This window comes from Triticum urartu, chromosome 1, assembly GCF_003073215.2.
Source record: "Triticum urartu cultivar G1812 chromosome 1, Tu2.1, whole genome shotgun sequence".
Classification (NCBI taxonomy): domain Eukaryota; kingdom Viridiplantae; phylum Streptophyta; class Magnoliopsida; order Poales; family Poaceae; genus Triticum; species Triticum urartu.
The window spans coordinates 20,346,673-20,374,520 of NC_053022.1; the positions used below are offsets into that span (position 1 = coordinate 20,346,673).

Here is a 27,848-nt window from a genome sequence, read left to right on the forward strand (position 1 = left end):
ATAATTTTTCGATGTTTCCCTTGGAAAAATCCATGATCATCAAGTCCCCTGGGATTGAGCAAGTTACTCAGAGTTACTGTCAAGATGTGGTTATTGAGTTCGAAGGATTGAAGTTTCACGCCAATCTTATTGTATTGGAAAATAAAGGACTGGATGTCATCCTAGGGATGGACTGGTTAACCACCAACAAAGGTTTTATTGACTGCTTCAACAGGACCGTAATCCTCACCCACCACCACGGGAAGACAATAAAAGTTTCGGCCAAAGAAAGAAAAATACCCCGGCAACCAAGATTGAATAAGGTGGACGTTTCTGAGCTAAACAAGGTTCCAGTAGTGTGTGAATTTCCAGACGTATTCCCCGAAGAACTACCAGGCATGCCACCAGACCGAGAGATAGAATTCAACATTGAGCTAGCACCAGGAACCACCCCCATATACAAGAAACCATATAGAATGGCACCATCCGAGTTGATTGAGTTGAAGAAACAAATAAAGGAATTGCTGGAAAAGGGATACATTCGAGCCAGCTCCTCACCTTGGGGATCACCAATTTTATTTGCCAAAAAGAAGGATGGAACACTGAGATTGTGCATAGACTACCGAGCACTTAACATGGTCACAGTCAAGAACAAATACCCAATGCCCCGGATAAACGATTTGTTTGATCAACTCGCTCAGGCCAAGGTATTCTCAAAAATTGACTTAAGGTCAGGATACCATCAATTAAAAGTGAGAACAGAAGATATCCCCAAAACAGCCTTCACCTCCAGATATGGACTATATGAGTTCACAGTAATGCCATTTGGATTAACAAACGCCCCCGCATATTTTGTTCACCTCATGGACAAAGTATTTATGAAGTTTATGGACAAGTTTGTTGTGGTATTCATCGACGATATTCTGGTATACTCCAAGACACCAGAAGAGCACGCGGAACATCTCAGGATTGTGCTAGGAGAACTCAGGAAACATCAATTGTATGCCAAGTTCAGCAAGTGTGAATTTTGGCTAAGACAAGTAGGTTTTCTAGGCCACGTACTGACCCAAGACGGTATCGTAGTGAACCCGGAGAAAGTCAGGGCCGTACTTGGCTGGAAGTCACCAGCCCGCGTAACGGATATACGAAGCTTCTTGGGAATGGCAGGATATTACCGCAGATTTATTGAAGGATTCTCCACCATAGCCAAGCCAATGACGCAGTTACTCAAGAAGGACAAGAAGTTTGAATGGACAGAAACCTGCGAGAAAAGTTTCCAAGAGCTAAAACGGAAATTAACGACAGCACCGATATTAATTGTGCAAGACATACACAAGAATTTTGAAGTGTATTGTGACGCATCCCGAAAGGGCCTCGGGTGCGTGTTGATGCAAGAAGGCAAGGTTGTCGCGTACGCTTCACGGCAACTTCGCAAGCATGAGGAAAATTATCCCACTCATGACTTAGAAATGGCAGCAGTCATTCATGCACTCAAGGAATGGAGGCATTTCTTACTTCGAAATAGATGTGAAATATACACGGACCATAAAAGTCTCAAATATATTTTCACACAGCCAGAATTAAACTTACAGAAACGACGCTGGTTGGAATTGGTAAAGGATTATGATGTTTGTATCCACTATCATCCAGGAAAAGCAAATGTAGTGGCCGATGCTCTTAGTCGGAACCCCAGCTCCGACGAAAACAGTCTGCAAAGCTTGAGACCTGAATTCCAACAAGAATTTGCCAAACTCAACTTGTTAATGATCGCGGAAGGCACCATATCAAACATGGAAATACAGCCCGACCTTGTGGAGAGAATTAAAGAAGCTCAGCCTGGTCACCCCAGCATCGAAGGAATTAAAAGAAAGGTGAGTATGGGCAAAGCCTCGGAGTTCATCATAGACGATGGAGGAATATTATGGTACGGAGACAGACTCTGCATGCCAAATATAGAGGACCTCAAACAGCAAATTCTAGCTGAAGCCCACACCGCCCCATATTCGATCCGCCCTAGAGGAACCAAAATGTATAAGGATATTCAGGAAAGATTTTGGTGGCACGGTATGAAGAGAGACATAGCCACATTCGTTGCATATTGCGATTCTTGTCAACGCATAAAAGTTGAGCATCAAAGACCAGCCGGACTACTGCAACCAAACAAAATACCTGAGTGGAAATGGGATGAAATAGGGATGGATTTCATTGTCGAACTACCTCGGTCACGACACGGGAATGATGCCATATGGGTCATCACCGATAGATTAACCAAGGTGGCACATTTCATTCCAGTGAAGACAACCTACAACACTCAGAGGCTTGCCAGGATTTATCTCTCCCGTATAGTTTGTCTGCATGGAGTCCCGAAGACTATAATATCTGACAGGGGCACTGTAGCCTACCAGCTAGACTTACCCGAAGAATTATCCGATGTCCACGACGTGTTCCACGTCTCGCAATTGAGGAAGTGCGTAAGCAACCCAGAGAAACAAGTATCCCATGAGAACATTGACGTGCAGCCAGACCTCACCTATCGGGAACGTCCAGTAAAATTATTAGAGGAGTCTGAAAGGAGGACCCGACAGAAAACCATCAAGTTTTTTAAAGTTCAATGGAGCAACCACACCGAAAGTGAAGCAACCTGGGAAAGGGAGGATTTCCTTCGGACAGAGCATCCATACTTATTTAAGGATCAGCTGAAATTTCGGGGACGAGATTTTTCCTAAGGGGGTAGGTGTTGTGACACTCCAAAATTTTTAATTGGTTTTCAACAAAAAAAAACTTTGTTGGTTTTTGAAAAGAGGCCATTTAAATTTTTTCCAGAAAACCTTCCTCTTAAAAACTTCTTTGGCAAGGATTTTTATTTTTGTATCTTCTTCAAACTATGGTGTTTGATCATTTAAAACTCTTTCTCTGATGGTTCCCTTCTCAAAGTATATTTTTGGAAATTATTCTTTTTCTTATAAAAAGAACTCTATGAATTTTGAGGTTTTTCTTATCTTGAAAACCACCCATGGTTTTACCATGTCTCCTATAGTAAATCTTCTCAAAATCCCTCCCTCCACCTTTGAACAATCTAAATTCTCTGTCTCAACAAGTCCAAACAAGTTTTGGATTTTATTTCAATTATTTTATCTCTCAAATCATTTCTGCCGATTATTTTGAGCCTGAGTGATTTTTAAAGCAAGTACCAAGATGCAATTGATTTTTGACCTCAAACCAACTCTCCTGGATAGTACTTGGTACCCACAACCCAGAACCATCTTGATCCACTCTCCCTCTTTTCAAAATTTTCAAATTTCAGTCTCTGCAAGTTTGGACCAGATTTGCCAAATTTGGTGAAATTCATATCTCCTTTGCTCCAAAAATTCCACAAAAATTCAGGCAGCCCCCTGGTGCAATGAGAAGCCACCCCACCAAGTTTCAACTCAAGGAGAAATCCCTACATACCAATATCATTCTGTCGAACACCTGGCCTGCACAGTTTCTATACACTTCTAGAAAAATTCAGAGTTTCAGAGTTCAGTGTCCTTTCTCTTCGTCAGGGTTCAGTCACGCGTCGATAGTGCGCTGTGGCACGATGCGCGCAGCCCCTCCTCGCTGTCTAGAGCGCCGCACGCGCACTTGTCTGGTTCCTGGCGTCGGAGGCGGCGAGCATCGCCGGAGCTGGCGGCTTCTGCGGTGGCCACGCCACCCGTAGCGGCCAACAGTGGCAGCACCAGCATTGCAACGCCGTTCCGCGCCGCCCTTTGCTCCCTAGCCCTACGCGTGGCTCATGCATGCCAGCGCAGCCCCGCTGCACCGTCGCCGTGGCCCGACAAGCACTGGGCGCGCTCTCTGCCGCCGACGGACCCGCGCTGTCCCATTCCGACAAAACCTGCCCTAAGCTTCTAATCCTAGTCCATTGAGCGTCGGAGTGGAGCCAGTGGACCTCCACGTTTATGGCCAACCCCCTAAACTTCCCGACCAAGCACTGCACCGCCGTAATCCATCGCCGGAGAACTCCGTTCACGGCCACCGCCTCGGGTCGCCTATAAAAGGGGACCCCGAGCTCACCCTCGAGCACGCACCACCACTGCACCTCACCAACGCCCCGCCAGGCCACTAGGAGGACCTCGAGGAGGTCTCCTCCCCCAACTCCGGCCGCTCCGTTCCGCCTCGGCCTCCACCCCGTTTCACTCCGGTGAGGCCGTCCCCGGCGCCCAAACTCCGTCAGTAACCTCCTCTAGCTACCAGAGGTCTAACCCCCTCCTCAATTTGCCCTCCGCAGCACTCTCCGGCGAGCTCCATCCACGCCCGAACCACCGTCCGCCGGAGCAAGGGCCGCCGCCGACGTGGTGTTCGCCAGCGACCACCACCACCACCAACCGACGCGGAATGACGCCCTGAACACGGAGGTACCCTCCGATCCTCCTGCCTCGCCGTGGATCGCCGCGGCCCTCTGGCGCCAACTCTCTGTTTTCATTTTCAAACCCGACGGGTGGGTCCGCCCCGTCAGCTTTTTATTCTTTTTGAATCGTTTTCTGGAAACGCCTTTGGGCAAAGTACGTCTTCTCCACTGGACTGATGTATTCGGGACTGAAGCATTTTCTGTTTTTATAAAGAAAAACCTGGAAAGTTTCTGTTTCATTACAGATAGGTCCCTGGACAAAAACACTAATAACTTTTAAACAAAAAAGTATTTTTGATTGATTCTTTTTCTGTCCTCCTTAGAATTTTGTCTAGTTTTTTATCAGATTTATTTGAAAAATATTTGGAATAATTTTGTGCACCTCACGGTATTTACGTTAGCACGTATGTTTCTTTATACCATAGATACCGAAGGAGGTGACGGGACCGCGAACTTCACCGAGCTAGGCTCCGACTACTCTGAACCAGGCAAGCATGTTTGAACTTTTGATATGATGATTGTTTTGGCATGTTTGCATTAAGTAGTTTCATGGCATGTTGATGAGCATACCGACGAATGGCATGTTACATGCAACGGTGAGGCAAGTGAGTTTCGAAAATCCATAAGTGGATGGATGTGAGTATGCATGGCCATGTGTTGGCATGAGGATGGGTAAGATGGCAGTGTTGTAGCATGCCAGTCTTATGCCAGACTATATGACTTCAGTGTCAACCCGTATCGGTCCAGTTCCTTCCATTTTTCCTTCCCTGTACTACCACATGTTTTCCGCAAGGAATATGGCTTAGTAAGTTGCAAACCGCTTTCTTGGTACACACCAAAAGGAGAGGCCGTGATGATGGTTCCATGGCCCTGGATTAAAGCCAGTCATCCGGTCAGGGGGCATGGGTGTTTCCGGTTGGGACCGAGAGGGGGGCACCCCTTAGAGCGCGCGTATATAAATTTGATCCCATGCTATTCGAGATTGTGATCTCCCCGTCTCGAAAGTTTTTCTTGGACGATGTCTAGGGTGATTCCTGGCATCGAGAGGTAGGATGGGTGTGTACTGGCTAGCTGTGTTTTCTTCCGAAAGACCGTAAACGGAACTAATCCTTCGTGACTACGGAAATCCGTTGGCTGTGGGAAAAAATTTCGTACAAACTCTGCAGAGTCATATATTCCTTTGAATCATCTATTCCATGTCCAAGTTCGCTATTATCTTATCCTGACAAGTGTCAGTTTTGATGACAGAGACTCCGATGAATCACATGGGTGCTAAGTCCGGTTAAATGTTTATTCCTGTGGATGGACTAACCCATTTATTATCATGAATTGAATATTTATTACGAGTATTATTTACTTGTGAATAAAAGCCCTTTCTGTGATGTCGCTCAGACGTCCGACTGTGGCATTGTTATTATTTACTTTCAATAAAATCCCTTTCTGTGATGTCGCTTAGACGTCCGACTGTGGCATTGTTTTTATTTACTTTCAATAAAAGCCCTTTCTGCGATGTCGCTCAGACGTCCGACTGCGGCAGTACTGTTATTTACTTTCAATATAAGCCCTTTCTGTGATGTCGCCCCGACGTCCAACTGTGGCACGCATGTCTTTTATTTTCAGTTTAAGTCCTTTACGTGGTGTTGCTTAGACGCCCGACTGCGGCATGATCTTTATTTATTTGTTCACCCTTCGAGAAGTCGCTTCAGACACCCGATCGGTTTCCTATTATTTCTTTTTGTTGGGTTTTCAGGCGGACTACCGCCAATTCCCTTTTTACTTACCTTGCTTGCTAAATTTTGAATGTGCATTGGTAAATTAATCATGACGCATCCATGCATGCATTTGTTATATCTTACGTCCGAACTGTCTTGCGAGTACTTTCAAAGTACTCACCTGGCTTGTTGATTTGGCCAGATGCTGACAAAGGCGATCTCATGGATGAAAAATTTGATAGCGAGTCCGACGCCTAGAGGAATCCCAGTCAGTCTCGTGCGACCCTGGATTTGGTCACTGTATTATATCTGCTTCCGCTACCAAATAAATTCATCGAGCCTCACCTCGACGCTCGATGAGATGCCAGTTTTAGAGTTATGTATCTCACTCCCCGCTATGATTTTCCACCACCACCCTATCCTCGAGTCAGTAGTATGCCTCCACACCACTGTGTCATATCCGCCATTATGTATAATTATCGGCGTGCTTGTAATAATTTGGTTGAGCAACCGTAGCTCGACCCTGTAATATATTTTATGCTACTGGCTTATTGTATCAAGAATTTGTCTACCAGTAAGGAGGATTTTTCTCATACTGGACTCAAAAGATAGGTTTATCAATAAACATTTTTATTGGAAAACCGGTCGTGACAATCCCTGAGGATGATTGGGAAGTATTGGCAGAGCTTAGCTATTTCTTCCGTGTTCTTTGTGCTAAAGAAGTATCTCCTACTGTGATAGATGACATGGAAAAACGGGCCCCCGAGTTGCTCTGCAAGCTAGAGAAGATCTTTCCACCGGGCTTCTTTAATCCGATGGAACATATGATTTTACACCTCCCTTCTGAGGTAAGAATGGGTGGCCCTGTGCAGAACTGTTGGTGCTATGGACTTGAGAGAATGCAAAAGACTCTTCGAGCTAAATGTAGAAATAAACGTAGAATTCAAGCATCCACAGCCGAGGCATTCTTGGTGGAGGAGATGTCAAACTTCAGCACATCACGCTATGCGGCCAATATTCCAAGCTTGCATAATGCAAAGTCTCGTTACAATACTGGCGACCCCAGGCATAAATCCAAGCTCAGCCTTTTCAAAGGACAACTTGGACCTGTGGGTGCTTCTGTTTCAAAGATATTGGATCCAAAAGAGTGGAGATCGCTTACGTCATATATCCTCACCAACCTAAAAGAAGTGCGGCCGTGCATTGAGTAAGTGATTGGTACATTATGTAACATCTACTCATATGTTTGTATCTAACTTTGCTCATTTCTCGTTGAAAAGTGAATTCGTTGCCCAATTCTCTGATGGAGGGGTCGAACCTGATTCACTTGAACAGTATGAGCTTCTTGTTGGCGAAGGAGACGGCAATTACGGTTTCATTTCTTGGTTCAGAGTAAAGGTATACTTCTTATTATGTAGAATTGAAGTTGGTATTACGTGCGACTAATACAATAATCTTTTCCGCTTAAACTTGTAGGGTGCGTCAATATTGGACAAAGAATTGAAACAAGTTGCTAATGGGTTTGACTATAAGGTCGGTACGTTCGATAATTACGACATCAATGGGTATCGCTTTCGCACACATGGGAACGAGGAACGTCGGGCCGTTCTAAAAACAAGAAACACCGGAGTGTCAGCTATTTGCAATGGAGTTGAGTATTATGGAAGAGTTGATGAAATATATGAACTGCGTTACTTTGGGGCAAATCCTCCAAAAGTCATCGTCTTCAAATGCCATTGGTTTGATCCGGAGAAGGTTAGGCGAAGAGATGATATTGGGCAAGTCAAAATTCGACAAGACAGCAAATTAGAATGCGAAGATGTCTATATTGTGGCTCAACAGGCGACACAAGTTTTTTATCTCAAGTATTCATGCCAAAAGAAGTACCTTAAGGGTTGGGATGTCGTGTACGATGTGCCGCCACATCGTAAACATCCTCCCCCCAATGAAGAGGATTATGAACCTCACATCAACCCCGACACATATGATGGAGAATTCTTCCAAGAAGAACATGGGCCTAGAGGCCGTCCCAACATCCATCCACGCATGGAAGTACACATTGACAATGACGAAGAAGAAGCAGAAGAGGAAGAAGAGGTTACGAACGTGGAAGACCTATCAATGCTTGAACGGTTACATCTAGCATTGCCGATGATAGTGACGATGATGGTGAACACGAGGACGACATGCTTGACGACACGCGTGATACCGATGATGAGGCCCGAACTGACCCCGAAGAAGATACAGATTGTGATCCGGATGATCCTGACTACTTTTAGTTGTAGTGTTGAACTGTAATGTTGATTTTGTACTAGTTGGGTTACCATGACCCAAATGATCATGAACATGCTGTAACGTTGAATTTGTATTACTTTTGAATGTATGCTTATTTATGAGAACTATAATGTACTATTTGTACTATAATTCCCTTAGTAATTCTCATTGCGACAATTCTTTGAACTTATGCTTCTTTATTTCAACTATAATGTATTTGTACTATAATTGCCCTAGTAATTCTCATTGCGCCAATTCTTTGGACTTATGCTTATTTATTTGAACTATAATGTTACATTTGTACTAACTTACTTTTTGTCATGGCAGGTGAGTGAAGCATGGTGGGCTTGCATCGGAAAAGGGGTAACCCGGCAAATAAGGCCCCACTTCCCCTAGCAAGAAATTTGATTGGCAGTTTTCTCGCTGATCCTCCTCAGGCTTCCTCTCAGGCTCATCGAGTAAAAGGAAGAGGCCGGGGAAGAGGTGGAGGAAAGGCTAGGAGAAACCCGGTTCGGCCTCCCTCGCCACCACCTATCGTGACACCACCTAAGGATGAGGGGTGGAAGACGAGCCAGTGTCTGACTCCACCATGTCTGAGGAGGAGAGGGTGGATGAGCGGTTGTCACCGGAGGAGGATGAGGATTGGTCGGGGGCCCTGACCGCCGACGAGGAGAATGATGGTTTTATCCAAGTTGAGGAGGGTCGAACTGTGTACATGCGTGGTTCGTCAAGGCTCCCAGAAGAAGGGATTCCTGCCGAGTAGAGGCCATGTATTGCTCCATATGGAGAAAGGTAAACTAACTTTGGCTTCCCATTTTCTACCTTCAATGTTTGCGACAATTGCTAATAACTTTGGCTTCTCATTATGTAGTGGTTGGACGACAGTTGGAGATTCCCAAGGTAAGAAGCACTGGCTCGTGAATAGCGTCCTTGGGATCCTCTTGAGGGAGCATTACCCTGGCATGGTTACTTTTCCTGAGGAGGGCAATGTTCCAGAGCTAGCACGGACTTGGTACCACTACATAGCCTATGAGGATCTTGGTGTAGCCAACAACATCGAGTTTCACAACAAAGCGGAGCGGGTCTTTGCCGAACTTTGGGTAATCATTAAGTTTCCTTCACACACTACATATCTATAATTCACAGCTAGTCAATTGCCTAATCTTGATTGGTCTCGTGTGTATTTGAAGGATTTCTATAGATGCGAGGATGGGAACTTGGAGGAGGCACGAGCAATCGTCAACCACCATTGCAAGAAGCTTGTGCGCAATCTGATGCATGAGGCGTGCCCTTTAGCCGTCCGCAGGTATAAGGCAACTCAAGGCTATAGGAGTGTTGATAAGAAACCATGTAGGAACCTCCATCTTAAGAAGGATGAGTACATGCAGGTAAAGCATGTTCATGCTTGTTATTTCCTCAATAGGCTGGCACTCAATTTGTTTTTGACGTATATGACATGCAATTGATCAATTAGGTTACTCCGAGATGGTGTGTCGACAAGGGGGAGTGCTGGGAGCGGATCGTGGACTACTGGTGTTCCGAAGAGTATAGGGAGAAAAACCTAGATTACAAAAATCGGCGAGCCGCAATGGAGGATCCACCACACCATCAAGGCAACTTGAACCTTAAGGGGTTCGGCGAATGTTGGGTATGTCTTTCTTCCCATCGATTTGTTCCTCAGAAGATTTTTCTTGTCATACATGTTGCCAATCCTTGTGATGAAGTCTTAATCATGTTGCTTTGGTTACAGGCGTCTCATAATAAGGCTCTGGAGCCCAACCTTTTTGTGGCGTACACTTTGGCCCATAAGGGATCGTTCTGATCTGTCACGTCTTACGATGAGAATGACACATTGCATGCCTACACCAGCAAGACCGCCTACGATCGAATGGACAAATTTAAAAGGAAGGCAAAAGAGATGAAAGGGCTTGAGTATGATGTGACATCGGAGCCCCTTGACCACGAGGTGGTTATGATCTCTGGAGGTGGTAGGAAACATGGCAAGGAAGCGATTGGAGGTGGCATGTTTCCTAGGTCCTCCCGTCGCACTCTCCCTGAGTACAAAGCTCGGTCAGGTATCTGAACATCTTCTATATGTCAACGCTCGACTCCGGCATTGGTTGCGATGGAGGTATTCTATCCAAGTCCTTCTATGTATGCTTATTTTAATTCTTAGTGTTGGATTTGAAGATGTGATTGCAATGCCATATTCTGTAGTCTCGATTGGAGGAGCAGAGGCGACTGATAGATGAGAAGTTGGAGGAGAGGTTGGCAGAGGAGAGGCGACTGGCGGATGAGAAGAGGGTGGAGGAGAGGCGACTAGCGGATGAGAGGATGCAACAGTACTTTGCAATGTTTGCGGTTAGTTCCCTAATAGCCTTGCACGTACATCTAGTCTTTTACTACCAGTACTTAACTTTCACTCATCAAACATAATTTGCAGGCTTATTGTACCCAGAATGGTATGCCCGCTATGCAGATGCCTGACATTGCTTCGCCCCCTATGGTTAGTTATCTGAAATACTTGCATGCACCATTATTGCATTTCTTAGTCTGAGTTTTGTGCTAACCATGTAATGCTTTGCAGCATCAATCAGGCCATGGGTCAAATAATGATGGATCTTCACCTGCACTAGGCCCAAACGCCAATGACCATGGTGGTTCTCCAAACCTTTGAGATCGAATATGGTTAGTGCCTACATATCTCCATGATTTTCATGATTTAGAGACCACTTGAAGATATTCATGATTTAGAGACAAGTAACTACTAATTTTCATGATTTAGACACCATTTGAAGATCTCCATGATTTAGAATCTTGCAAGTAGAGACCATACAAACCATTTGAAGATCAAATTTTTAAGTAGAAACAAGTAGAGACCATTTATTTTCATGATTTAGAGACCACTTGAAGCTATTTTTATTCATGATTTAGAGTGTTAAGTTGAATCAGCCTTATAATTAGAGACACATAGCTATTTATTTTTATGATTTAGAGACCATTTGATGATCTCCATGATTTAGAAACCTGTAAGTAGAGACCGTTTGAACCATTTGAAGATCAAACTTATAATAGAGACAAGTAGAGACCATTTGAAAGCATGATAGATTTGAACCATTTCAACCATGATCTTAATTAGCTATATGCATTCTTGAAGCTATTTATTTTCATGATTTAGAGACTAGTTGAAGCTATTTTTATTCATGATTTAGAGAGCACTCGAAGATATTCATGATTTACAGTGTTAAAATGAATCAATCTTATAAGTAGAAACAAGTAGCTATTTGTTTTCATGATTTATTCTTGAAGATCTTCATGATCTAGAATGTTAAATTGACATGTTCAAAATTGGACAAGGTCTTCAAGTACTTTCTTTTGTCTATTCGGCATCTTGATGATTTAAAGCCCTTTTTTTATTATGCCAAAATTTGACATGTTCATGATTTCATCTTGTAGGTTGCCACACAGATGCTCTTTGGACTATGATATGGACATGAAGACATTTGTTGTAGTGCCAAATATTACGTACTGATGCCTGCTTTGTTCATTTGCTATGGAACACATTGTACTCTTGCTATGGAAAACTTTGTACTCTTATATTTGCTATGGACTAGCTCGCTATGGGCATTTGGTATACTCTGTGTGGTATTTGATATGAATGTGTTATGGAACAGTGCTATGAATTGTGTCATATTTGCTATGGAACAGTGCTATGAATTATGTGTCATCTGTGCCAAATTATGATATATATTGTGTATACAAACTGTGCCAATTTATATCTGTGCCAAATTATGATATATATTGTGTGCCATATAAATATATATTATGTCAAAAAAATGCATAGCTTTTGCTGTCATTCAAATGGGATTCTAGACGGCAAAAGTACCCATGTGGCGGAAGCCTGTGCAATCGGACTGCAGCCCAGCCCAGGGGTTTGCCGTCTGCCTTTTGTCTCTAGACGACAAAACTGGAGACTTTGCCGTCTGTCTCTTGGGCCACCTGACGGCAAAACTGGCGACTTTGTCGTCTGCCTCTTGGGCCGCCTGACAGTAAACGCAAGACTTTGCCGTCAAACCTTCTGGCTTTGCCGTCCGCCGAGCTTAAAGCCTGACGACAAACGTGTAACGGCATCCGTCTCCGTTAGGCGACTTTTTTTTTGCCGTCTACACTGTATGGCTGACGGCAAACTGCGTTCACTGACGGCAAAGTCTTTGCCGTCTACCCGACAAAAAGCTGACGGCAAAGTCTTGCTTTGCCGATTTATGCTTCGCCATCTAACTTTGCCGTCAACCAGATGACGGCAAAGTCTTTGCCATCTGTATTTCGCTCTTTGCCGTCTGTAATCGCCAGACGGCAAAACTGCTGATTCATGTAGTGTCTAAGTACTCCCGCCATATATGCTTAATCTCCTCATCCTTCACCAGGAGTTGGTCTGCTCCGTCCTTGATGCATTTGAGTTGGCCGACATCCCTCCTCTTCCTCTCACGGATCTTGGCCATCTTGAAAATGTTCCTTTCGCCTTCCTTCGTGCCTAGCCGTTGGTAGAGGCCCTCATACACCCGACCCCTTGCTTCACTGACATCTCGCTTTGCGGCCTTCTTCACCATCTTGTACTTCTCTATGTTGTCTGCACTCCTATCCCGGTATAGGCGCCTAAAACAATCTTTCTTCTCCTTAATCGCTTTCTGGGCATCATCATTCCACCACCAGGTATCCTTAGCTTCGCTTCTCCTTCCCTTGGACACTCAAAACTCCTCTAAGGCCACCTTACGAATGGAAGTCGCCATTTTCATCCACACATTGTCTGCATCCCCTCCATCCTCCCAAGGGCCCTCCTTAATGACCCTCTCCTTGAAGGCCTGAGCTACCTCCCCCTTGAGCTTCCACCACTTTGTTCTAGAGACTTTGGCACGCTTATCCTGCTGGACACGGATCCGAAAGCGGAAGTCAGCAACCAGCAGCCTACGCTGAGGGACAACACTCTCACCAAGTATCACCCTACAATTTAGGCACACACGCCTATCTTCTCTTCTCGAGAGGATGAAATCAATCTAGCTAGAGTGTTGCCACTACTAAGAGTCACCAGATGTGATTCCCTCTTTTTAAAGAGGGTGTTATCTACGATCATGTCGTAGGCTAGAGCAAAGCTCAAGCCATCTTTTCCTTCTTGATTCCTGATGCCATAGCCAAAGCCCCCATGCACCCCTTCAAAACCAATGTTAGATGTACCCACGTGGCCATTGAGGACTCCTTCTATGAAGAGCTTCTCGCCAATCGGTACACTCCTAACCATGTCCTCTAGGCCTTCCCAGAACTCCCTCTTGGTGTTCTCATTGTGGGCTACTTGCGAGGCATACACGCTGATAACATTGAGAACTAAGTCCCCAACTACCAGCTTGACCAGGATAATCCGGTCCCCACGTCTCTTGACGTCTACCACTCCATCTTTGAGGCTCTTGTTGATCAAGATGCCTACGCCATTTCTGTTTGCAGCCGTCCATTTACCACAGCTTGAAGCCGGTATCCTACACCTCCTTCGCCTTCTGACCCCTCCATTTGGTTTCTTGGACGCAAAGGATATCAACACTTCTCCTCACCGCTGCATCAACTAGCTCCCGAAGCTTCCCTGTCAGAGACTCTATGTTTCATCTACCTAAGCGAATCCTCCTAGGCTCGGCTAGCTTCCTTACCCATCATACTGGTCGAGTCAAATGCGAAGACCCTTGCTCATCTTCCACTACATCTGGGCGTCGATGTAGCGCGCCACTAAGGATGCGACGACCCAATCCTTGCTCACTTGACACCGTCTCCAGATCAAGATACGGCGCGCCACCCGGGGGGGGGGGGCTTGACTATTTGACACCACACCCGGGTTCCGATGTGGCGCGTCGCTGAGAGGGTTACCCCATAACGAAAATCTTTTGGGTTTCATCTCCATAAGAGTGGCTGGGTTTTTACGTTGGCTTGCCAAGCCTATCACAACCCACCTTCTTTACCGGGGATTGGGACCGGCTATGTTGAGACAACATAAGCGGAGTTAAAAAAAAAGTTCCGCTCAACATTCAAAAAAATTGTTTCTGTATAATGTGGTCATCTTAGCGAATGATGATCTTGTAGAAAGAGATGACACGAACACCAACTTGGTAGGCGGGTGTCTGTTAGCTCCAATGTCAACTTTGGTTGTTGCGGATATTAGAGAGCACTTGCATAACAAGTAGATTCAATTAATTGTACTCATCTGCTCACTAATTCTGCTACATACAACATGCAGAATTTTGACTGTTCATTGAACTCATGATCTCAGCTTAAATAATCATTTTCCGATATGTGATTCAGGTATTTCATTGCAATAGACGACCATATGCAAACAGATCACTGGAGTACCATGGTATGTGCCTTCCTTCCCAACAGATAATGGTGCAAGTAGCAGAGTACAGTCAGTAGTTAACGCTTGCAGCTCTGAGAAGGGCTATGTGCAGAAAGTAAGAAGACATGGTAATTGAGAAGCACTCGAAACAATTGTTCTTCAAGAAAGCTTCAGTTGACATGGAGCCAGCTTCAGCAGAGATTCTGAAGAAATGTGATGGCCAACCACTTGTTCTTGTTAGCATGGCTGACAAGATCCGGCTGCCATGATGTGTTCAGGCAGCTAGGCCATCGTCTCGAGAAGGACGAGCGACGCCTTAGATAGAATGCGACAGGTGCTCACCCATAGCTATGCGAGTCTGACAGGCAATGCTCACGTCCCAAGGATTGCTTGCTGTATTTTGGTGTGTTTCCGAGTGATCATCCTATTAGGAGAAATAGCCTGATGAGGCCTAGGGATTGGTAAAATCAGAGCATTCATCGAGCGAGCCCATGGATGTGGCAGGCAGCAATGACAAGGTGAAGACACGCCCAGCTTATGGCATGATCCGTGAGTTCATCACGCACATGTCCGCTTCCCAGAACTTCAATACCTTGTCTTGCAGTGTGCCAGTAATATGTCCGCCAGCTTTCTATACAGAATAACTGCAATGTGGCAGTAATATCTCACAATATTTGGGCAGGTTGGTGTTGCCAATTTTGATCTCCGCGAGTATCAACTGCTGCTGAGATTCCTAGATGTGTCCAAGAATGCGTCAAATAGGGAGAGATCATCTCAAATGCAGTACATAGACAACCTTCTGCTTCTAAAATATCTGAGCCTTGGGACCGCTTTTAATCACAGCCTTTGAAAAGGGGATCGAAAAACTGAGGCTTCTAGAGAGACTAGTCGATCTAAGGAGAACCAAGGTGGAGGTTCAAGGTTTCGGAACTGCACAACTTTTTCTTGACAGGACAATTCAACTTGGAGAAACTAGCAGGATTTGACACCGATGAAACCCAAGGGTTTCCAAATAACATGACTCACACGGAAAAACAAAGCAAGGCGAACTTGTCTCTTCCGGATGGTATTCAAAGATACAGAGGAGCCAGAACAAGTTGTTGGCACTTGGCACCCAAGTGCTATTTTCTTTTAAAAAAATCGGGGCAGCACCCAAATGCTAGTAAACGAGGCATCAGGATCCTCTGCCAAGACAAAGAAGCGCAAGTATTCTGCAGCCCAGTCAAGTTCAAATGATGAACTTAGTTCTTCTTTCAATGATGTCGGAAGATGCCTTCTAGTACCCATTAATCCTGGTCAGTGATGCAGCAGGTTAGTTCTATCATCTGTTCCTTTTCTCTTTTTTGTTTTGCTTCTTGGATTCAGCACCCAAATTTTTTGACGGCCTTTAAATTTGCACCAATATGATGGTTTAGGGTCCTGCATTAGATAATTTTGCAAGCCGGAGTAATTGCTCTTTTCAAGAAAACAATATATAATATAAAAATATACTGAATGGATTTCACCTGATATGTTAGTCCAAAAATTATCTGCCGTGGAGTTGATGATCATTACGGTGAAGCTGAAAGCCATCACGGGCAAGTTACCCGCGGGTACAGACAGATGAATCAGCCGTGGGTACAGACAGATGAATCAGCCGCGGCAGTTTAAACCGGAGCGAACGGGCGAGTCAATCGTGTTGTGTTGATGTAGCAGAGGCCGCGACTTGCGCACGTACCCGTCGAGCGGTACGGTACGGACAAGCGCTAGTGCAAAAAATAATTTGGCGCACGCCCCTTACGACACCTTTGTAATGAATAATGATCCTGCGAAAAAATACCACAAACCAAAGTAATTGTTTTTAAACAATTTAATATGTGCTGATCAAATATATAGAAAAGATAGCACCTGGTCTTTTCATCGGATGAACGTGGACGATGATAGTAAGCGTAGTCAGACATAAAAGATAATCCGTACAGATACAGGTCATCTACGCGTTTTTCCTTGGCCCTTTTTCCCTTTTCAAAATAATAATTGTCCGCATGTAGACTTTGATGTGTGACGACAAGTAGCATCGGTGGTTCCTGTAGTACTTTTTCTAAACAAGTATGCATCTGCGTGCTTGTAAACCAACTGGGTGCCGCGGGAGACGGACGGCGTGCGGAGCTCTTGGCCCTGGGTTGGATCGAGGCCACGGGCAGCGGCTTCTCCGGCGGCTCAACAACACAGGGATCCACGGCGGGTTATGGCCACGGGAACGGCGGTCTATCCCGAGATTGAACGGGGCAGGTCGCGGAGGTGGAGCAGAGGACGGGCGTGATGCGGAGGTGGCCGGCGCTCAAGCGAGGCTGCACGAGGCCATGGCTGCTCGGAACCCAGCACAACAATGGAGGCGGCTTGGAGGCTCCCTGGCAGTCGGCGGTTCACGGTGAGGTCGGCAGAAAAGCGCGAGGCCAAGGCGGCTTGGCATGAGCAGCCCGGAAGGCAGCGGAGGCGGAGCTGACGGGTTGAAGAAGAACAGAGGCAGAGGCCGGCGACACAGCTTGGGCGACTCAGCGCGAATCTGTTTCTGGGTCGTGCGCTTTGCCAAGTCCACGTCCGCCGACAATAGCTTGAGACACCAAGAGATCAAGGCAACACAAAAACCTGCCGGAGCTTGATGGTGACCGGGGCCAACAATGATGCGGTAGCCAACAATAACCTGAGACTACGGTGGCGGTAGCTCCTATTCCTTCATCTTCGACGGCAATGTCACCCCTGCTTCTCTACCTCCCCTGACCACACAAGACAAAATAGTTGCCATGGAGAGGACAAGAAGCACCCCAAGTCTTGTAGTTGTCCGCTATATACCACAAAATAGTTTTTTCAAGTCCTAGGAGATTAATCCACACCTTCAGCAGCCTTGCATCATAGAATCCTAGTTGCGACACTATCTTCATACCAAGTCTTGAACATCATTCACTTCTTCGAGGTGTCAATCCACTTTTGGTGTCTTAATCCTTGTCAAAGTTCTGTCAACTACAATATACCATGAAAAAAGTTTAGTCTGGAATCTAAACTAGACTACCAGATTGAGATATTAGTACAGCTGAATACCTGATATATAAACAGAAAGCTGCACTCCTGTAAGAGGCATGTAATGCTAGCAGAATGAAACATGAACTTTACATAAAGGACAACATTCCACACATGCACAAGAACATGCAAAATGGTTTATACAACCCTCCTAGACTAACGCAAAGACTGTCATCATGGCAAACAGCAAACAATGGAGACTTTTCAGAGCAATTGCAATTGAATATGGAACATGGCAAACAATGCAATAGCATTGACAAAAAATAACAGATTAAATGCTGAATGATACCCACTTTTATGTAGCTACTTATACACACATCAACGGATGAGTATTGACCACTAAGGGAACATGAAAATAAGTAGAGACATCGTGTGTGTTGTGTCAGGCATTATCTTGAACTAAAACCACGACGAGTAAATCAGAACGGAGGGAGTATTTAGCTAAATCATATTTCAACAATCTGTTGCCATCTGAAGCCTGACATTACCAAACTTGAAGCGTCTGCCAACAACCCCAAGGTTATTTACAGTATTTGTAGTGCTTCTGTTGTTGCCATTTGAGTTTTCCCCTAACCAGCGACCAAGTCGGTGTTCTTGTCAAAAACCAAATATTACGGGTATTTAGCCTAATAGGAAAAGAACATATTGACGCATGACCATCAATTTTCATATATAGAATCACATGGCCATTTTCTATGTGTATATGACTATCTGATGGGCGTTGCAGTCCCCACTTAAACTATGGGGGCAGTTGATCCCAAAAGTTACTATTCCATAGAAAAACCTAGAGAGCAATGCAAACTTCAATGGAAATAAAGCACTCCGCCACACAGTTATGCATCCCTAGCCCCTGACACCACCACTGGTCCAAAGAAAGGGACGGTGATAGACAAATACCTTCTTACCGCTTGGCAACCACTTCGTCCTAAAAGGATAAAACATCTAAAACTGTTCTAAATTCATCTCCTGAACAAAACGACTAAAAGTCACAAAGCAACTAATGACACATGGTGCTAATTTTAAAAAGCACTGGACCAAGGGGGAGTTCATTGTTTCCACAATCACATCCATACAAATGTTTCAGCGTAGCTTGGAATGGGGAGGAGTTTGGGAGTAGAGCCCTCACCTGATATTGTGCTCGTGGCGGATGCTTTCGAAACTGTTGACAAAATCCCCCTCCTTGATAGCATTGGAACCATGGTCGGGCAGTTGTTGCGCCTGATTTACTATTTTCTGCTCCTCTACACCCTCCTCACCACCTGCCTCCTCGCCAGGATTCGGCAGCAACAGATTTTGGTGGTCGCCTCGGGGCACAGGAGTGTAGAAAGTGACAACAGGAACCACATTACAGAAGCTAGAATCATCGCGCAGCTTCCTCACCTGCTCAGATTGCAGCTCAATTGTGAAGAGGCCGGCCATCGTACAAACAAAAATGGCATCCCTCAGCAAAGCCCACCACTAGCACTCTATAACCTTCATCCAAGCAAGCACTAGTTGGGAGCAAATTGCACGGGGAGATGACCCGGCTGAGCACCCATCGTGCATCAGTGTCATCACCCCCCTCTCTTGTCCACAATTTGAGATGCGGATGCACGTGTTGGATTACTCCCAGCCCACCGTCGTCTGCGAGCACGAGATTATACAGGCCAAAGTGGTTGTCTGCTGCGCTGAACACAGTCAAGGAGTGCCTGGAGAAGTCGTACTCCAGGATCGACCCACTCTCCTCGTGGTCGTAGAAGACGAAGTAGAGCTGAGACGTGGCGACGAGAACGCCAGAATGTTGTATGTATACCATTAAGTCGCCGTGTGTCGAGGCCGGCTCGCCCCAGGCACCGGTCTCCGACAAGTACACGCACGCCGACGTGCCATACCTGCCGGGGAAGACAAAAAGCACGCGGAAAGGGCCCCCGAGGCAGTCGCGGTGGTCGCACCCATCCGCCGCGCAGAGCACGGCCGCAGCCAAGTAGCCGCGCTCCAACGCCGCGGGCACAGGCACGAGGTGCTGGGCGCCCGTGATTGGCTCCCACACCAGGAGTTCCTTGTCGTCCTCGCACTTGTGGAAGAAGAGGGCGCGGCCGTGGCGGCAGTCACGGGCCAGCCAGGACCGGCCGTCCGGGACGGCGAGGGAGAAGGGCGAGGCTGTGGTGGGGATGAAGCAGGGGGCGCGGTCGCTGGCCTGGTCGTGGAGGAGGCCGAGCACAGGGGGTTCCCCGTGGAGCTCGTGGAGGCGGCGGCGGAAGCCGGGGCCGGAGACGGCGCCGCTCCAGGCCTTGGAGACGAGGAAGGAACGGAGGAGGCCGGCGGGGTCGTTGGGCGAGAGGTGGAGGAGGTCTCCTCGACGAGCTCGTCCGGGAGCGCCGGCGGCGGCGGCACCATGGCGGTCGCTAGGTCTTTGGTTGGGTCCGTGCGGTGGGGGATACAGTGGAGGGGAATGGTTCGGCTCAACCAGTTCAGTCCGAGGAGATTGGGCTCGACTCTGCCGTACACACAAACCGCCTACCTGAAGTTTCCTTTTTTTCCTTTGGGCACTCAGGGCGCTAAAAAAGAGCGGTCTGGGGGCGAATCGACGCAACTTCGGCCCCTGAGGGTGACCTAGCTCCCAGTCACGCCCCCACGCGCCGCCACCAGGACGCGGAAAATTCAAACTTGGTCGTTCCCGCTCACAAAAGACGCCACAAATCCGGCGATCGCAAGTCATAGTTCGGCGTACAAAAAATAGAGCGGCAGAAGTTCGCGTGTGCAATGCATCACTCGGCGGGCTTTGCCCCAGGCGTCGGCGGAGTTGGCGTGCGCGGGCTTGGCGGTGTCGGAGCTGCTTCTGCGCTGGGCTGTGTCGGCACGGCTTTGGTGGTGCTGGGCGTTGTGGAGGCGTCATCACGCGGGCTTGGCGCTGGTGGCGGCGGCGGCGTGGGCGTCGGCGTCGGCGGCGCTGTCGAGGGAAGCTGGTTCAGGATGAGGCCGCGCTCCGCCAAGTACCAAGCCTTGACCACCTCATCGGTGCACTGGAGCATGTTCGCCCCGCCAAGTAGGAAAGCCAGATCGGTGTTTCTCTTCTTCGCGGAGACGTTGGTCCGGAGCAGGTCGAGCTTGACAGCGCTGCTCGACATCAACACCGACCACCGTGCATCGGTCTTCTCTTCACGAAGGATGGCTCGGGCCTGCGCGTCGGCGGGACAGTGCTCGATGGACTCCTGCACTCGAGTGGTAGCCGTGTCGGCGTATTTCCCCTTCTTGGCACCTTTGTTGCCGTCCGGCCGCCCTTCCGATGCGCCAGGGGTCGGCGCGTCCGGCTTGTAGGTCTCCTTGGCCTTGTCGAGGGTGCGCCGGACTTCCACCCACTTCTCGCACTTGTCAATGCGCTTGTAGATGTGGGAGTACTTGAATTCGGTGTCGTTGTTGCTCTGCCGGTACAGGGCGAACATGCGCAGCAACTGCGCGGAGGAACAAATAGTTGGCCGGCGTACACGGCGAAGAGAGGCGGGAGACCGGCGTGGCATACCTGATCCTCAACGCTGGGCCGCTCTCCGGGCGAGCCACGACCTCCTCGACGACCCCATGCCATTTTTTGCACACCCCCTAGATACGCCCCCAATGGTTCGCCATCGCCTTGGAGCCGTGCTGCATGTAGACGCCTTTGAAGGAGGGGTCGACGAGCTTGCGCTCATCGAAATCGGCCTTGATGCGGTCCCAGTACGTCTCGATGCTCTGGTTCGTGCCGGTGGTCGGGTTGAGGCAGACGACTTTCCATGCTTCGGCGAGGCATTCCTCCTCCTTGGACGCCCACTTCATGCATGGCTCGCCTGACCTGGCTGCCCGCTTCTTCTTCTTCTTGCGCCCCTTTGCCGGAACCGGCGCCGGCTCCTCCTCCTCCTCCTCCTTGTCGTCCTCCTCCTCCTGCTCCTGCTCCTCCTGCTCGTCCTCGCCGTAGACGTAGCCGAGCTCGCCGTCCATGCCGCCGCTGAGATCCACCGTCTTGTCCTGGGTGACGAACCCGGGAGACGCGGCGGTCGCGGTCGAACCTGCCGCGATGATGTCGTCCATGTCGGCCTCGGTCTCGTCAGTGTCGCCGAGGTGCGAGAAGGGCAGCGGGCCACGGCGGACTGGGGGCGTCGGGGAGGAAGCGTAGGAGGGCGGTGAGTAGTTGTATGGAGGGTACTTCACGCCGGCGAAGGCGGGAGAGGGCGTGCACTGGGCCGGGTATCCATGGGGGAAGGTGACGTTTGGGTTGAACCCACCGTGCGCGTCCCCGTCGGCGTAGCCCGGCGAGGGAGATCCCCATGGCTGCGGTGAGCCGACGCCTTGCTGGCCCCAGGGCGCGTACTAGGCATGGCTTCCGGGTGGATTCATCATCCCCGCGCGAGTTGCCTCGGCCTCGGCTTGGTCCGCTGATGAGGCAGCCGCAGCCGCGCACTCCACATTGTCACGGGCCTTCTTGGCGATGGCCCTGTTCCGCCGGTCGGCGGTGACAGCCTCCCGTCGCTGAACTTCCGCCCTCCACTCGACGTTTGACATGCCCAGTGGCTTGGTCGGCGGCGCCCTCGGCTTCCTCTGCTTCGACTGGGCGACGGAGGCGGTCGCGCTTGCCGTCGCGCGGGGGTCGACGTACTTCTTCGGTGGCATGGCGGCCGGCTGGGAGGCGAGCGGGAGGGAGATTGGCGTGAGGTAGGAAGAGTATGGGAGGGAAGTGGGGAAAAAGCGGGAAGAAACGGCGGGAAGAGGCGCTCGACTCGCCGACAGGGCGGCCCCACGCGCCCTTTCCTCTTGTGCCGGTGCCCCAGGCGCCCCCCAGGGCGCCGGGTTCGGCCTGGGACCGTCGGCACCATTTTCGCCCCGAGGTGGCGAAAAACGGGCTTCTGGGGGAGCGCCTAGGCCGTTTTTTCGGCCCCGGTGTGGCAAAAACGCCTGGGAAGGGGCTGTTGGGGGCGCGGCTGGAGATGCTCTAATAGGCGCCGGTGCGCCGGCCCAAATTTGGGCCGGTCACACCCCAGGCGCATGATTAGCGCATCGTCAACCGCCTGATTTGCTAGCTGGCCCATGTCCCTCGTTGACTTCATCTTCCACCATTGCGAGATCCTTAAAATCCCCCCTTCCCTGCGAGTAGTTCCTGCACCACCCCTCGTCCCTGCCGGCTGCAGACCTCACCACAGGTCGCGCCTCGCCCCCCTTTAGATCACAGTTGGCCGCCTCCGCCTCGCCGGCGGTTGTCGCTCCTCGTTTCAGAAACAACACAAAAGACAGCCGATGCATCTCATGTTTCAGCACCTAGCCTCGCCGTCTTCGTAGCGCGCCCGTCGCAGCACCACCGTGCTGCCGACCGCAGCTCACGCCGTCGTCTCCTCATACCATTGGTGTTCCCCTCGTTGAAGCTTTTTCCATATGTGGAAGATTTTTCGTCATTGCCGCTTGAAGCTTTTCCTCCCATTAGTTGAAGCTTTTCCATCGCTGCTTGAAGCTTTTTTTACCATTGAAGCTTTTTTCTCGTGGTGGAAAGATTTTTCCTCATGCCACTTGAAGCTTTTCCTCTAGCTGGATGAAGCTTTTACACAGCCGGTTCAAGCTTTTTCCAAAATGGTTGAAGCATTTTCTCTCCGGTGGAAGCTTTTTCCCCATGCCGCCTTGAAGCTTTTTCCACAGCCGACACTTACTAGTACCAGCAAAATAAAATGCCGCTTGTAGCTCACCTATGCACTGGTTGTAGCATTTTTTTCTCTGGTTCCAGTATTCCCCACACTGGATGCAGCATTTGCGACCACCGTGTCCCAGCCATAGCGCAACCAGTGGCGGCGGCCGGCAGGTAGCAGTTAGGCAGTCCCCCTGGCTCGCGAAGCACACGGCCGGCAGCAGCACTGGTAGGCAGCAGCGCGGGGAAAGGAAGAAGAAATACAGCCAAGGGAAATGATGTGTCTGGAGGTAGGGGATGAAGGCAGGGGTTAGGGAAAAGATAAGGGAGGAGGGGTGGTCCACGTGGGGGCCCAACAAAAACAGGAGTCTCGTGTGGGGTGCGGCTTGGGAGGGCACGGGGCGCCAGCGTGGCTCGCGACTGGCCGAAGGTTCGGCCGGTGCCCCAGTGTGAAACGTTTCCCTTTTCCTTTTTCTGGTCAGACGAGATTATATATTTGATATTCTGAACTTCTCCATGATTACCTATTTTTTGGGTGTTTCTGTTTGCCATGGAAATTGTGAAACTCTTTAAATTGCTCGATCGATATCTCGCTCCATCCATCGGCGGCCGTGTTGTAAAGCATCATCAGTGGTGGTGGTGTAGCTGCAAGGTAGCATCATGGAGGCACCGACGACAGGGACGGTGGCCATCATCGCTCTCTGGCTTTTTGAAGCATCGAAGCAAATGTGTGGCGAGGGGTGAGCAGGCAGTGGACGGTGTCATGCCTCGGCGGAGTTGCACTTGTTGGATCGCACCATCCACTGTTGTAAGACTGCCGTCCTCGGTGTCACGGTTAAGGCATCGGTGCTGCTGTCGTGCAGTTCGCAACATCCTCGTTGCTGCAGAAGGTTGCATTCGTCGCTAGGCTTGTTGGGTGTAGATCCAAAAGAGAAGTAAGACGCACTCCACACTTTGATCGTATGGCTGATCAGGTGGCTGGTCTTTCTCTGAGATTAGCCGGCTGACGCCTAGCAGCCTTCATGAAAATTATGCAATAAGAGCCAATTCTAGTGATGCCTCAATTTATAACTTTTACTCAAACAACACAACCAGGTACCAATATGTAAATTGAGAGGTCATTGTTGATGTCAAGTTATATATCCTGACCATGTTTACAAAATTTGACTGTATTCATATATTGTTGATGTCAAGTTATATATTGCAAACATGTAAGCTCTTCTGATTTCACCTTGTTTATTAGGGCAGCTCCAATGGCGACCTACAAAAATTTTCCCACATCCGTCCACGCTCAGGGGGGACTAGTCCGGGGACACGGATGCGGGAGGTTGCTATCCAACCGCAACCGCATACATTTCAAACTCTTTTTTAACAAACCTGATGAAATTCATGCAAACACGACCGGATTTCATACAAACCGGACGGAAATGTTTACACTTTGGACATATTTTAACTAAAATGGTAAAACTATGTGCATGTACGGTCGCGTGAGCTTCCACTCCCATGACACAGATACACTACACTAGTCTGCGGCCGGCCGCGGCGGATCCCTTTGTCTTCCCCTTGTCCGGCAGCCCACTCACCAGACCGTCAGGAGCCCCGGAGGTATATGCTTCAGCGCAAATGGCGGCTGGCTTCCCCACCGTTTATCGCAGTGGAACTGCCGGCTGATGCTTCAACCGGAGGGGAAGGGGTGCCTCCTCTTCCGTGAAGCCCAGACAAGTTGATGGTGTCTGCACTGAAGAAGAATCAGACAAGACACCAGATGTGTACGCTGGCATCGCCTCGGCAGTGGCCTTCCTTGGACCCAAGCGGCAACAGCCTCCCGTATTCTACTTTCCCTCGATGTTGCCAGCGGACGCGGACGCGCTGGTCACCGACTCGTCAATCTCTGTGCAACCGGCTTCTTTCTGTGCCGGTTGGGCGCGGTTACGCACCCGTTGATGGTGGATGGCGCGATCGCAAGCACGGGAAGGGTGGTACGACACGGTGTCGTCCACGGCAGCGACGATGCCCGTGCCGTTGTGCTCCCCGTCGTGTCGGCTTGGAGCAACTCGCCCCTCCTCTACGAGCTGGCTTAGAGCGGCGAGTTGTTTAACCACGCGCCGGCTTGGGCGGCAACTTGCTCCGACGAGCTAGGCAAGGAAGGTGGAGCAGCGAGCTGCCTCACCCGTATCTAGCGGGCTCAGTGGGCCACCCAACCGGCTTTTATGCCGGAGAACTGTTCTTCCTTCTCATCGGATGCGGCGGACTTGGTGGTGCGATTCTTACCCGACTTCTGGCCTCGTTTAAATAGAGGGCAAATGAGAGGAGATTGTCGGGTGTTGCGTTTAATGTCGGCCCGGTTGTGAACAAATGTGTGGCCGGAGTAATTTTCTCGGCTTCCACGCGGGTTTAATGGAGGCATTTAATGCGGCGATGAGGCGTGTTCAGTCGGGTGTGTAGCAGGCGGTGCCCTCGGCCGGTGCACCACTTCAATGACGGAGGCAGTGATAGGTCGTGTCCGCTCTGAGCCGTCTTCAATGTGGAGCATGGCACTCTACAGCGGCATGAATGCTGGCAGTTACGCCGGGCAGGAACGCGCGCGGGCGAGGAAAGAGGGGTTTGAGTGGACCAAGGCGGTCAGAAAAGGGCTTGGGAGCGGTTCAGACTCTCGCAAAGCCTCCATGTTTGTTTCCGATTTGCGGGAGAAAGTACATCCTGACCATGCCGCGCACCGATACATGACCATTTTGATGATAGCTTCTGTGATCTGGACGCATGTGTGAGGTGTTTGCGGGTCTGCCTTAGCACGACAGACCCAAATTTGACTGTGTAATGATGGATTAAAATCCTTGATTACAGAACCAACTATGCATCTACAGGTTGAGCTGCATTTTTTGGATAGGCTGTAGGAATTGAATTTGCCAAGACCAATTCTAGCACATCTTTGAGATTGGACACCGGAATCACCGGACCAACAATTTGTTCCCTTTTCTTGAGAAAAGACAGCATTGTCTTTCTCTTAACTAGTACTAGTTGCACAATCCACTTTAAAAAATCGTTATGATTTGATATGTACACAAGCAATGAGCATGTGTTCTTTATGCTGCTCTAATTTGCTTCTCTCTGTGCTCTGGTATGTACATTGCCCCTACCCATGTTATACAAAGCAATGAGCATGTCTCTCTCTGCTCTGGTATATACATGATTTGATAACTACTTTTGTCGGGGATATACCCCGCGGTATGACCCGGCCAGAAGTATGACCCGACCGGGCTTGGCGCTTCACCGATGACCCGTCGGAGGACTGGCGACTCACGGGTCTGGCAGCTCACTGGTCAGACGACTCACGGATAATCCCGACGGCGGGTCACATAGAAGACTAGACCCAAGGCCCAGTAGGCCGGCTCATATTATGATGAGCCGGCTTAAGACGGAAGGCATGAGAAATATTTCATTTATGAAGAAGCAAGACCCGAACTTGTAATCAACTAGTAAGAGAATAAACTAGTCCTAGTCCTATTAGGACTCCACATGTAACCCGCCCTCTAACTTATATAAGGAGGGGCAGGGCTCCTCAAAGAGGGACAAGCAACAAGAAACAATATATAGTGCTAGACACAAAGAGCCGGCCTACCGGCGACTCCCTTATGATCATAATGAGACCTAGCCACAAACAGCATGTAGGATTATTACCGGATGATGTTTCACGGGGCCCGAAGCTGTCTAAACCATTGTCTTGTGTCGCGTCTCTCGATTTCGCTCAACCCCTCTCAAGCTACCATATATATGTGTTGGCCTCGCGACTAAGTCCTGACCAAAGTTTAAGATCGCGGGCTAACCCATTTCGCGGCTGGCTCATGCAAACGCTAAAGCCGCTATAGCCGGAGATAGCGGCCGCTAACCCAGTTCGTGGGAACAGTAACATGTGCACGTATATCCCCCATCCAAACCAGTACATGTGCATATTTATCTCAAAAAGCAGGGGATTTTTCAGCAGAAAACAAAGGACTTTCTCAAGCAGAGGAAGCAGAGAGCAGAAGTTGATGGTCAGAGCTGGTTCTTGTTCTTGATCTTCATTTTCTGCTTGTCCTTCATCAACATTTGGCACCACCTGGACCTGAACCTCCAACCTGAACCGCTATACCTGAACCTACAAGTTTGCAATTCAATCCCAAGAGCCTGACGTGCTGCTCGTGGTCGCGGAGTCGTGCAGTGACCCCTCGGCGCCGGCTGCCTTGCCGTGGTCGTTGCCTTACTGCCTCGCTACCTTGCTGCCTTGCCGCCTTTCCCGTCACCGGATCCAGTTTCCGGCGAAGCAGCAGCCGGCCTGCCGACCGCAGCTAGGAAGAACGGCGCAGCCGCCGCAACCTTTTCGGTGGGAGGGAGAGAGAAGGGAACGGAGAGACCACGCTAGGTTTCGTGGAGGAAGTGCTATCTATCCGCAGGGATTTGGGCTGACCTCTATTT

At 49.0% G+C, this 27,848-nt stretch overlaps 1 pseudogene; it reads right to left on the bottom strand.

The window, feature by feature from the left end:
• Positions 1-18,898: 18,898 nt before the first annotated feature.
• Positions 18,899-20,152, bottom strand: LOC125532582 (annotated as a pseudogene).
• Between the last annotated feature and the right edge of the window lie 7,696 nt (positions 20,153-27,848).